The following is a 13,656-nucleotide window of genomic DNA, read 5'->3' as shown; positions in this document are numbered from 1 at the left end:
CGATTTAAGGTCAAGCCTTGACATCGGGAAACACCTTCTGCCCCAGGGTTCCTAGACCGACTTAAATCTCTTAGGCAATTATGCCATAGACAAGAACAAGTTTGGTGGACAGAGAATGAATCTCTAGAAATAAAATCAAATGTAGAAGCTTAATTAGGCACTGTAAGTGGGCTATTGCCCAGGACAAATCTACATTTTGCATTGAGAAAATTGCTAATGCCCCTAATTTATCTAAAGAGGTGTTTAAGATCATAAACACAGGTCCCCCTCAAAGAAGTCAGACAATTCAGTCTCAATTTATGAAAACTGGTGCTCAGGAGGAAACATCCAACTCGGTAGGACATGGTCCGCAGAACATTTTAGATATCACAGCTGAGGAAGAGGTGCTAGGGAGGAACATGGCGGGCTAACGCCGGTCGCGGGAGCTCCGGGAGCGGCGTAGCGTCTTGCACCTGAACATACGGACAGACAGACACACAGCATATTGAAAATGTACCCAGTAAGGATGTGGCGTCTTTATGTAGTTTGCGCAGAGTTTCATGTCTGATGCGGTATTCTTTCTTTCGAGATTGGGTCGGCTTTGGAGGTGGCGTCGGCGGCCAGACGGCGAGTGCTAGGACCGAGAGGCTCAGATGGTTTGGGAAGTGGAGGCAGAGGCGGAGTCCGAGATCGGGCGTGTAACCTACTGTGGTGTCGGTGGCTGCCGCGCTAGACTCTGGACACGGATACGGGTGGCAGCGGCACAGACTTGCACTCAGGGTCTGAATGGAGGGAGCACCCTGCGTATAATTTCAGACGCCTCCGTTTTTCAGTGTCTACAAGATAATTGTCTGCATCCGATAAGCGGGTCATTAGCGGGAGGTGAACGGAGGTGCATGGCTTTTGTTTTTTCAGATCCTGCTTTAGACTCTGCTCCGCTCTCTGGCAAAGCCGTACTGCTGCAGGCACTATAATACCCGGAGACTTGTGCTGTGTGGGCGAGATTAGAAAGGGAAAAGAAGAGGTGTCCCCCCCTGGGACCGCTATAGTAAAAAATAGATACCAGTTGCGGTCCTAATATGGGCTCAAAATCAGGGGTACCCTGGATCTTATAGAGGGCTCAAAAAGAGTGGCACCCACAACCCCCCTTAAGAAGAGAAACGCCAAACCTGGGGGTGTTGTGAAATCTAAAGTGCCGGGGACTGGTTGCTCCTCCATAAAGTCTACTCCTTCCCTTAAATCCTATTTTAAAATAATGGAACAAGCTGTGACGCTAAAAGAACTAGCTCCAGCCCCACAGGGGAGCCACCCCTGATTCATCTTGAAAATCGTTTCGCCCCTTTGGTGGTGGAAACCGGTACCAGTTCTGTGAGTCTCGCTCTCCCTGCTAGTCAGCCAGATGTCCTTATTTCTGACTCGGCGGGTTCTGTGAGCCTTACCAGCCCTGTTAGCTCGCTAGATGCCCCTACTCCTGACATGGCTGCTGCTATTGCTATTTCGACCCACCAAGTGCCTATTCAATCACCGGTTCAAGCGACTTCACAAGATCGGGAATGTGCCGATGCTGATGCTGGTTCCCCGAACATGCTGCGCTTGGAGTCAGTACATGAAGGCTCTGTAGTGTCGACCCCTGGGGGGGGAGGGAACAGGTAGAGATGAGTTACAGTTAGGGTCCTTCCTTCAGGCTCTAAGGGGTGACCTGCTCACTAAGTTTGCAATTTCAGAGGCAAATCAGAAGGGGATCCATGACAAGTGCGAAGCATTGGAGTCTAAACTGGATGATATTTGTGTGCGTACAGGATCTCTTGAACTTGAGGTTAAAACCCTCTCGGATTCAGTCCAAGGGAATGTGAAAGATATTGAGGCTTTGAAACTGCAGAATCGAGCTTTACAGTTGGATTTGAATACGCTAGAAACGCAGGCCCGTAGAAACAACTTGAGGATCCTTAGAATCTCGGAGGTAGTGGAGAAGGGGGACATTAAGGCCCTCGTTTGTAAATTGCTTAGGGAGGGAGTTTTGAAAGATCGAAAGGATATTGATCTGGAATCAGAGATTCAGAGAGTCCATAGGGATCCATTTAAGCCCCACTCAGATAGGAAAACACCAAGGAAAATCCTAGTTAATTTTCAGACCTACGCAGTTAAGGAGCTGATTTTGGGGAGATCCCTGAAAGGGACGACATCACATCATGAGGTGGGGGCCTATCAGATTCGCTCGGATATAGGCAGTAGAACAGCACAAAGGCAGTGGGAGCTGGGCTCTAGAATGCCAGAACTTAGGAGTTTGGAAGCACAGGTTCAAATGAAATTTCCCGCATTATTAAATGTAATGTGGAACAACAAGATGTATAAATTCAGCTCCCTGGAGGATGTAGATGCTCTCTTGCTCCTGATGAGGGGGTAGATCCGCATTGCTTTGTATAGGTTGGCATAGCCCGTGTAGTGGGCATATGGCTGGTCTCTCCGGTAGGTCTTATGGTAACTGAATCGGTAGGGTTTTCTGATTTATAGATCGGGAGTGAGAATAAAGTTGAAGGTGAAGGTGGTAAGAGAGAAGTTTTTAAAAATAAAAAAAAGATATTTATTATTATTTATTTAATTATTTAAAACATTTGTAGAGCGCGACTGTCACCTGGCAGGTATCCTGGCGCTGGTGGATTACTCCTGAGATATTGGACGGGGGAGGTGAATAATGGGTGAGCGGTCATTAGGGGGGGGGTGTGGGAAGAGCCATGTTTTGATTTGCTTCCTAAAGGGAAGGAGGTGTGGGATCTGGCGAATTTCGGCAGGTAGACTGTTCCAGAGCTTGGCCGCAGCCACCCTGAAGGATCTTCCCCCAATCCTGGCTTTTTTGCATCTGGGTATTTTCACAAGGCAGGCGGTTGCGGACCTAAGTGTTCTAGTGGGGATGTACCACGAGAACAGACGTTGAAGAGGTCTAGGTCCTGCACCATGAAGAGCCTTGAAGACCAAGCAGAGGGCTTTGAAGGCGATGCGTTGCTTCAAAGGAAGCCAATGCAGCTCGGCCAAGGCAGCAGTGGCCGAGGATCTCCTGGTCCAACCCAGAGCCAGTTTGGCTGCTGCCGACTGAACTCGTTGGAGTCTGTCTAACTGTGTCGCAGGGGATTCAAACAGGAGAGCATTGCAGTAGTCAAGGCGACTAAGGATAGTGCACCTGACTATCAATGCTCGTGCTGAGGATGGTAATAAAGGCAGAATTTTACGCAGAGAGCGCATAAGGGCGGAGCAGGTGGCAACTGTTCTTGACACCTGCGTTTCCATGCTCAGTTGCTGGTTTAGCATGACGCCCAAATTGCGAACAGTGGTAACAGGTAGCGGATTGTTGGAGTTTTCCGGGGGCCAGAAATCAGTAGGCAGAGGGCGGGAGATGCGGCTCGCGGGACAGAACAGGACCTCGGTCTTAGAGGAATTAAACTGGAGAGAGTTCCGATGCAACCAGCCTGCGGTGTCTCTTAGGCAGTTATGGAACGCTTCAAAGGAGATGGAGTCTTCACCCTCCCAGGAGAAAAGAAGCTGGGTGTCGTCAGCATAGTTTACTGTGGTCATATTGTGTGATTTAATCAAAAGGACCAGAGGCTTCAGGTAAACATTAAAAAGAATCGGACTGATGGAGGAGCCCTGGGGGACACCGTGAGGGACAGGGGAGAAGGCCGATCGGAAAGGGGGAAGGGATACTGCCTGTTTCCTGTTGCTGAGGTAGGAGTGAAACCAGAGCAGAGCCGTACCATCGACACCTGCCTCTCTCAGCCTCTTAAGCAGAAGCCCATGATTGACAGTATCGAATGCGGCAGACAGGTCTAATAAAATCAAGGCCACAGCTTGGCCCCTGTCTGCACGCATACACAGTAGAATAGGGTAAAAAAAGGAGATTTTATTTCTAAAACAAAAGTGAGGGGGTGGCTAGGAAATCTAGGAGTGCAGTGTGAATTTGTTCGAACTCCACGCCCCGTCCATCGGGTATTTGACTGAAGGGAGATGTGTCTGTTGATGGAAGAATTGATAGACGCTGGGTCGCTCCTTGGAGGGTCCCATCTGGCGCTTTTTGTCACCGACAAATGGAAGGTGGGTTCCTCAAGTGGGGGTGGGGGGATGTTGCTGGGGGAGAGGGGGGTGGGAAGAATTGGAAAATTGTTCTCATACAAATAACAAAGCTTAATGGCTCAAGTTGGGCAGTTCTTTTCCGGATTCGCTATGAGTAGGCTACGGGAGATTACGTTCCTCTCCTGGAATGTTAACGGCCTTAGGAACCCTAGGAAGCTATCCTGGGTGGGTGAGCCCTTAAAGAAGAGCGAGGCTCATGTTTATCTACTACAGGAAACCCACCTGGAAGCCCAGGAATGCAAACAGGGTTTTAATAAGTTCAGCTGGGTTCAGGAGGTGATGTCCTCAAATCAAAGGGGTTGTACAAGAAGAATATCTATAATCATAAGGCGTAATAAGGGGATCAAGGTGGAGAAATGGGGCACTGATCAATCTGGGAGGTGGTTAGTTGCAACACTCTCTTTATGTGGTATATCAGTAGTATGTGCCGTCTACTATGGGCCTAATGATGGTAATCCGGGCCCTCTTCTGAACCTCCAGGCCAGCTTGCTAGATACATCTGCCCCGGCAATACTTGGTGGTGACTTCAATTTGGTGTTTGATACTCAATTGGACCGTATATAATATAATGTGCCACCTAGAATTTTCTCCGCACTTAAGACTTTGGTCAAGGAGTTCAGGCTGCTGGATATATGGAGAGTGGATAAGGGGAATGCTGGAGAGTATTCCTTCTATAGTAGGAAATATAGGCAATAGTCAAAAATTGATTACTTTCTAGGATCTCAGAGTCTGTTATCAGACTTTAAGTCCATAGCCTATATTACTGCGCTGACATCTGACCATTCCGTAGTTGAGTTGAGGCTTAACCTTAAACCTGATGGGTGTCAGAGGAGATGGACTTTGGATAGGACTTTACTATTAGAGGAGAGGGTAATGGATGAGCTTGATGTAAAAGCAGAAGAGTTTTTTAGGTTTAATGTCGCCTCTGCTAGTGATCAAATAGTGTGGTAAAACCTTCAAACATACCTCAGGGGACTTTTGAGCTCCCTAATGATCAATAAAAACAGGATAGCTAAAGAAGCAGACGTAAATAGCATTAGGAGAATTAAGGAAAAGGAGAGAGAGCTGCAACAGGCGGCTCTGACGTCTAGAAGACTTATGCCACTATTAGAGAGGAAGCTGGTTTCCGTGCAAGCGTATCTCCAAGCCAGGATAGATAAAACTGTGAAGGATAGATGGGACACCAGTAAACTACAGCATTTTGCCTATGACGAAAAATGTGGCTCTCTGCTGGCTTGGAAATCCAGGGTGGATAGGGTGAGGAACCACATCAAGAACTTGGTTCAAAGAGGGTCCGGAGTCCTGCTGCAGGAAGATGCCGAGATCAGGGAGGAGGCCAGATCCTTCATGTACGATCTATATAAGGAGGACACCGACTATAGTCTGGACGTTGTCAAAGTATGGCTGAACTAGAGACACCTCCCTTGCCTGTCGGAGATCGACAGGACATATCTATCATCTAGTATCTCAGAGGGGGAGATCATAGAACAACTTAAAAAAATGAGCAGGGGCAAAGCTGCAGGTCCAGATGGGCTCCCTGTTGAGATATATTTGGGCCTATCAGATAGGGTAGTTCCGGCCATAAAAACTCTTTTTAACAAAATATATATACACAAGGAAGCTATCCCCCCCTCATGGTCGGAAGCAACAGTGTCCCTGATCCTCAAGCAAGATAAGGACCCCCAGAAAATTGAGGCATATAGGCCCATTTCATTACTTAATTCGGATCTTAAGATATTCTCCGGGATCCTGGCTGCCAGGATGGTAAAAATGATTAAAACTATTATACATTCTGGTCAGAGGAGGTTCATACCGGGTAGGCAGCTCAATGAGCTTAATTTTCAAGCCATTGGGGCAATCGATGTTGCAATTGCAAAAAAGTTGTCACTAACCCTTGTTGCAATCGATGCCACTAAGGCGTTTGACCAGGTACACTGGAATTATCTCTGGGAGACCATGCATAGTTTCAGTTTCCCTACGAATTTTATTGAGGCTGACAAATCTCTCTATTTGAACCCAAGAGCGAAAGTTTTAGTCAATGGTATTCTATCGGAATCGTTTGATATTTCAAGAGGTACCAGACAGGGCTGCCCCCTGTCACCCGTATTGTTTAATTTATATATTGAACCCTTTGTTTGTTCCCTTAGAGAAGATCCTCTTATTTTGCCGTTTAGGATCACTGACTTGAATCTTAAGTTTGCCCTTAATGCGGACGACCTCTTAATGTATACATCTGATCATATAAAAGCCATACCCAGACTGTCCGAGTTAGCTGGGGAATTCGGTAAGGTCCCGGGTTACAAAGTTAATAGAGAAAAAACTGAAATAATGAGTTGGAATTGCGCAAATGCAATACCAGGGGCAAAGGGTAGGATGAGATACTTAGGGTTCCATTTGAAATGAAATGAAATGAAATTTGGGTTTTCTATAGCGCATGGCTGCCCGTGAGCGTCCCAGCGCTGAAGATTGCAGAACCTCTGGGGGGGAAGGCCGGTGGTAGGGAAGAAAGTTATGAAGGAAACAGATGCGTTTTGAGAAGCTTCCTGAATTTCATGAGATTAGTTTCAGAACGAAGATAAGATGGCAGAGCATTCCAGATGGTAGCCGCTGTGACCGAGAAGCGGCGTCCTCCCGTTCTGGCTTTTTTGATTCTGTGGACCGTGGCCAAATGGTGTTGGGCTGAGCGTAGGGGCCTGTTGGGTGTATATGGGAAGATCATTGCTTTCAGCATTGAAGGCCCTTGGTTTTGCATAGCTTTGTGAGTGGTACACAGGGCCTTAAACTTGACCCTTTCGCGGATCGGCAGCCAATGTAGTGCCTTGAGGGCAGGTTTGGCTGAAGCTCTACGGGAGGTCCCCGTGAGGATCCTGGCCGCAGCATTCTGTGTTCTTTGAAGGATGTTAATCGTAGATTCTGGGGCCGCCAAAAAGAGGGCATTGCAATAGTCCAGTCTTGATAGGACTAGACCTTGTATTAGCAATTTCTGTGAGGGACCTGGAAGTAATGGGAGGATCTTTCTGGCGGAACGCAGTAACCCCACACATGTGCCAGCTGTTTTTTTTGCTTGCGTTTTCAGGGATAGGTCATATTCAAGCCAGAAACCCAGACTTTTTAATTCAGTCTTGGGTTGTGGGATAGGGCCCAAACAGGCTGGCCACATGGCAGAGGGAAGGGATGAAATTTTATTTCCCAGCAGCATGAGCTCAGTTTTCGAGCCGTTGAGTTTGAGCCTTGAGGTGGTCATCCAAGCGTGAATTCCTTCTAGACAGTCATGTAGATTTTTGAGCTTATCCTCTACAAGTGAGAATGATACGATCATTTGGGTGTCGTCAGCATATGTGACGGCTTTTATCCCAAAAGGGGAGACCACATCTTCCAGGGGGGCCATGTATGTGTTGAAAAGTGTAGGGCTCAGTGAAGAGCCCTGGGGTACCCCACACTGGAGAGGGAGAGTGTCGGATCGCACATTCCCTTCGCAGACCTGGAATGTTCTGTCTTGTAAGAACGATGAAAGCCAGTTAAGGGCTGTGCCCCTCACTCCTAGACTGGAGAGACGCTTGATCAGAGTTTTGTGATCAACCGTGTCAAATGCAGCGCTTAGATCCAGGAGGATCAGTAACACCGATCCCCCTGAATCCAAGATGCATCTGGCCTCCTCAACCACCTTAAGAAGGGCTGTCTCGGTTCCTTGACCAGGACGGAAGCCTGTCTGTGTGGGTCGGAGAAGGTTGTTGGTTTCAAGAAAGGCAGACAGTTGTTGGTTGACTACCTTCTCCGCAATCTTACTTAAGCCTGGTAGGAGGGAAATTGGGCGGAGGTTAGTGAGGTCTGCAGGGTCCATACCTGTTTTTTTTTGTAAAGCCTTTACAATGGCATGTTTCCATTTTGGGGGGACTACTCCTTGGTTAAGGGAGGCATTGATAAGGTTGGTAGCCAGATGCGAGATTGTAGGTCCGACTTGTTTAAGAATGCGAATGGGAGCTGGGTCGTTGGGGGAGCCACTTTTCAGGTTGGAAAGAGCTTTCAAAAAGTCGTCATTAGACAGTTGGGTGAAGCTGTCTAGAATTGGGCTAGTGATGAGAACTGGTGGAACGACTTGGGGGGTGTGATCAATTAAAGGAGGAAGTGACTGTAGGATATTGGTAATTTTGTTTTGAAAAAAACAAGCTACTAGATTGCATCTGGCAACTGTGGGTTGTTGATTTGAGGGGGGATTGGGTATTTTGAGGAGGTCTTTAACTATTTTATAAGTCTCGCGAGACGAGCTGGAGGCAGCTCTGATTTTTTTCTCAAAGAAAGAGGTTTGTGCTGCTTTTCGCGCAGCTTTGTATGTCCTCATTGCTAATTTATATTCTGCCTTGATGGTAGGGTCCCATTTTTTTCTCCATTTGCGTTCGTAAGTTTTGCAAATTCGCCTTAGGTTCTTGAGTTCCTGTGTGTACCAAGGTGATTTGAAGGTGGTACTTTTGTTCTTAAGGTCTGTCTTGGGGGCTACTATGTCCAGAGAGGAAGTGAGCCAATTGGTAAAGTTGTCGTTGGCTCTCACTGGGTCAGGGTCTGGTAAAGGAGTGGAGCGTATTAACTCCTGAGTCCAGCTATCAAAGGGTATTCTGGACCATAGTCTATCACGTTCTTTTGGAAATGGCTTGTGGCTCGTGTTTGTGGTGGTTTGCCACATAAAAGGGATGAGGAAGTGATCAGTCCAAGGGAGGGGGAGTGATGGGCGAGTTTCAATTGTTGTGAGGTTAGCAAAGAGAGGGTCCAGAAGGTGGCTCTTGATGTGAGTTGCCTCTGAATTAATCAAGTGAAGGTCGAGTGTTTTTAGGTCTGAGATAAGGTCCATAGCAGTTTTATTTGAGCTGTCCTCGAAGTGTAGATTTAAGTCACCAAGCAGGATGAAATTAGGGGTTGAGATACACGAGGAGGTGGTAGTTTCCAATAGCGCATTAATAAAATTACCTGTGCTCCCCGGAGGACGGTATACCAAAATGCCTGAAAGGGATTTATTGGGGGTTAATTGAAGTAGAAAGTGCGCACTTTCACAGTCCTCAATTCCACCTTCTTGAAGCCTGCATGTGAAGGAATTTCTATATATAATCGCTAGGCCGCCTCCTATACCCTTTGTTCTGTTCTGATGGTGGATAAGGTAATTCTTGGGTAGCATGCTCACAATGTCCGCCTCTGAGTGAGGCGTCAGCCAGGTTTCTGTGAGGAATAGAATATCTAATTCTAGATCTTGAACTAGTATTTTAATCTCAAGTGCATGCTTAACCGCCGATCGGCAGTTCAATAGAGCCAGTCTAAGGCAGTTAGCGGTTTGGGGGGTGAGTGTTTTAGGGCACTCATCGTTAAGGATGATTGAGGGAGTAGGGATTGGGGGGGGAACTTTCGAACGGAATTGTAGAAGGAAATCCCGGGAGTATCTGATTCGGTCCCTAGGCGAAACGGGCATAGTGGGTGGCCCTGTGCCCGGCCTGGCCCGGACGGGCCCAGACGGGCCCAGACGGGCTTGCCTCTGGCGCGCCTCCGGCGCGCCATCGGCGCGCCCGCTGCGCCCGCCCGCTGCGCGGACGTGGAGATAGCTCCATTTTATAGTGGGATGGTCCCAAATCGGCCAGCCACTAGAGCGCTGTCCAGGCCCCACTTAAAGATGGCGGCCGTGGATTCTAGCCTCGAGGAAGTAGGTGTTTGATTCTTAAAAGCTAAGAATAAGGCTTTTCGCTTTGGAAGTAATCTCCAAATGAGAGCGCTTTGGTTGTGTAATCAGGGGCAGCGTACAAAGTATTTAAGTGACACAGAAAACAATTACACGATAAAATTCACAAGTCTGTATGTTTTAAAAAGAGCGCTAAATTCGGAAAGTGCAGTAATTTAAAAGCAATTGGATCAAGTGTCAGCTAGATAAACCTCCCGGCTTCCGCCTCAGGAGTGTGGTGCAATCAATCTGATTCGAGCGTGTTGCTAGCTCTTTTGTAGTGGGATGGTCCCAAATCGGCCAGCCACTAGAGCGCTGTCCAGGCCCCACTTAAAGATGGCGGCCGTGGATTCTAGCCTCGAGGAAGTAGGTGTTTGATTCTTAAAAGCTAAGAATAAGGCGCAGAGCGCAGAAGCTGATAGATATATCTAAGATCAGTTGGGAGAAGGTTTCTAAGGAGGTGGGCTGTTTACTATCACGCTGGGCGAATTTACCACTAAATATATACGGAAGGGTGAACCTTGTTAAAATGAAAATTTTGCTTAAGTTAACCTTTTTGTTTAATTCAATCCCACTTTCCTTTAATGTTAGAGACCTTGCCACTCTTCAAGGTAAAATTGGGTCACTTATTTGGGCCACAAAAACATCGAGAATTGCGTGGAAAAAGCTCTGGATAGGGCTCAAGCTGGGAGGATTAGCCTTACCCGACCTGCTCTCCTATTGCCATGCTTTTCATTTAAAACATTTTTAGAATGTTAGCCAATACGATTGATTCTTCTTCCATGGGCCGCTTGTTTTGGGAATTGCTGCATGATGTTCCGCAGGGACAGGAGTTTTTTTTTTAGAAATTTGGGACCCCAAGTTCTACAAGAAAGTCAGACTCAAGGTCTTATTTGCTGCACTAACAAAGTTGGAGGTACATCAGGAATAATCTGCGGATACCATACTACACGTCACAGGCCCCAATTTGGGATTCTCCTGGCACCCGGAATGCCTCCAGGACCAATTGTCACAACCACTTAGATCTGCAGGAATCAGACTGTGGGGAGAGCTCCAGGAGAATCTACAACTTATCAGCTTGGATTTATTGTCCAGAATAACCAGTGGGACATTGACGAGGTTTAAGTTTTATCAGTTGTCTGCATGGTGGGCATCAAGGTTGTGGGGCAATGATGATATGAGTATAACTGTGGATTCTATCTCTAGAACAGGACGATGGAAGCATGAAGTATCTTTTTGGTATGGAGCCCTCATAGACACAGGAGACTTTCTAGACTTAGAGTTGGCGGGACGCAGGGGTACTATTTTTTCCAAAAATGGGGGCGATTTACGGAAACTATGGTGTGACTCCTTTTCTATGTTACAGTCTGTGGTCAAACCAGCTAATCTTAGGAGAAATCACCTATACACCGCTTATAGAGTGTATTGGAATCCAGGTAAACTGTCTAAGATGTCTGCAATAATCTATCATTCCCCCAGATGTAAGTATCCAGCTGCTGATGACCTGCATATGTTTATGGATTGCCGAAGATCGGTCCATTTTGGACTGAGGTATGTGGTTTTCTGGAAGATGTACTGCGTATGCAGATTGTAGTAAGTGCAAGGCTAATTTTTTTTCGGTTTTTGCCAGACTATGGTTTGAATGCTCCAGCCTCGATGTTTGCATTTTATGTAGTAATCATTGCAAGGAGGGAAATTTGTAGAGCTTGGAAGTCTGAGGCACCTCCTTCTTTTGCGGATTGTCTAAAGAACATTATTATGACTAGTCAATCTGATATGGCCTGTGATATCTCGAGCGCCAATAAAATCTGGGCAGCTTTGAAGATCTGGAGAGAGAAGTAAGGTCAGTCCTATGATTGTGCTGGAGGTCTGTTGGTCCGGTCCTCCCTAGTAACAGGTGGCCTTTCAGTTGATGCGAACAGGAGTGGGACTAGGATACAGCCGTACCTCTGGGAAGACTTTATCTCTCCTTCGGGCCCATCACTAGGGCCCGTTTTGAATAACGGCTTGTACGAGGGGAGTGGAGTTATTCCATCTTGAGCGTTTTGCGATGGCATGTATGAGGACACAAAAAAAAAAAAAAGGAAGAGGAGCTAGTAAGATAACCTATGTTTTCTTCTTTTCAGCCCATTGTGGAGGGACAAACTAAAAAGTATGTTTTAAGTACAAGGTCAGTTTCTCCTTTTGAAACCTGTCCTCCAAAAACTATTGATCTGGTGGCTTAAACAATCACAGTGCCTGTGACCTCTATTATAAAAGAAAACATCTCTACAGATGCTTTCCTAAGTTATGGAAAGAAATAGCTGCTAGGCCTCTCTTCAAAAAATGAATTTAGAGCCAAAGCATTTGAAAAACTATGGGGCCCATTAAGATGGCGGTTGTAGGCTGGCGGTGACAGAAAATGTCCTTTTCTGCACTCCATCAGCTGTCCTCGCGTCTGCCATATTACAATGGGCAAACATAGACCATTTCCCGTCCGCTGTTGAGTTACTTTATCTGCCCGATTTTTCCTTCTGCAACGGTAGCGGAGGGAGCCAATAGAGAAACACCACCTTGCAGAATAACATCGCAACCACCGGACAAATCGCGATGCCTCAAACAGCTCATCACACCGCAGCGGAGAATCCAGCCACCAAGAGACGGTGAAAGCACTACTGCGGAAAGCAAAACTACAGTCCTGGTCACCACCATGCGGTCCTGACTGCTATGGATCCAGCTCTTCAAGCCCTTCTGCTGCTGTACCTTATCCACTACCAGCAAATAAGACGCGTTGCGGTCAACACAGTAGGTACATAAAAGCACATCTCTGCATGCAACCACACACACAACTCCTGTGCTGAAATACGGTTCCTGTCCACATCAGACACTCTGGTGGGGACAGAAACATATCCCCCAGTGTACTTAAACATGTCCTGCCTGCTAGAAATCCACACTTCCGCATCCGGGTCACCCATCATCCGCAAAATCACTGCAATGTCCCGGGCAAGTCACCGCAGCGCTGAAGACGTGGGAAAACATGCAAACAATTTATTAGGCAGGGCCAGCGGCAGGCATGGGCATTCTGGCCATATTCACAGGGCTCAATACCTGTGAGAAATACACACACAGGTGCAAATGTTGTCCTGTGAGTACACTGACAAACAATCACACACCCTGGGGTGCATCTACAAATGTCAGACTCACAGTCAGGGATACCTGAACAAATGCTGACCCTGAAACAATATCCAACCACAAATCTCACAAACAATATCCACAGGCATACAACAAGCCCCGCCATGTGCAGCCAAACAGTGGAAAGGCAATGTGACCCTAGACAGAACAGGAATACACAACATTGTCACTCAGGACCAATGCACAGACACCATACCCCAACCCAAACAAGAATTGCCTCCTCAAAAAACAATCATGAACAATAACTGGGATCAAGGGGACAAATCAGCTAACACACACACATACACATCACACCAGTCATCAAGTGAATATGGTGTCATAGTGTACCACAAGCATGCACATGGACAAACCTGACAAGTGACAGGCCAAAAGTAGGAGGACAAACCACTATTGTTCACTCAAAACAAGTTAATGAACATAAATCCACATTGCTGCATGTGACATACACACTAAGGGGCCTATTAGGATGGCGGCATGGGCAGCGGCGGTCCCTCCATGGCAATTAGGATGTGACCGCCACCCTGGCGGTCACATCCTGTATGTTTTACATTGCGGCGGGTGCTGCTTGAAGCAGCACCCGCTGCAATGTAAAAAACGAAAGCTGTGCATTTGCATGCACAAAGCGGCAGGCACCGCGCGGTGCCTGCCGCTTCGTGCACGCAAAGGCAGGGGGGTACCATAGGTACCCC

Source organism: Lissotriton helveticus, chromosome 8 (assembly GCF_964261635.1).
Source record: "Lissotriton helveticus chromosome 8, aLisHel1.1, whole genome shotgun sequence".
Classification (NCBI taxonomy): domain Eukaryota; kingdom Metazoa; phylum Chordata; class Amphibia; order Caudata; family Salamandridae; genus Lissotriton; species Lissotriton helveticus.
The sequence above is the reverse complement of the archived record's forward strand: the minus strand, read 5'-3'. Positions refer to the sequence as shown.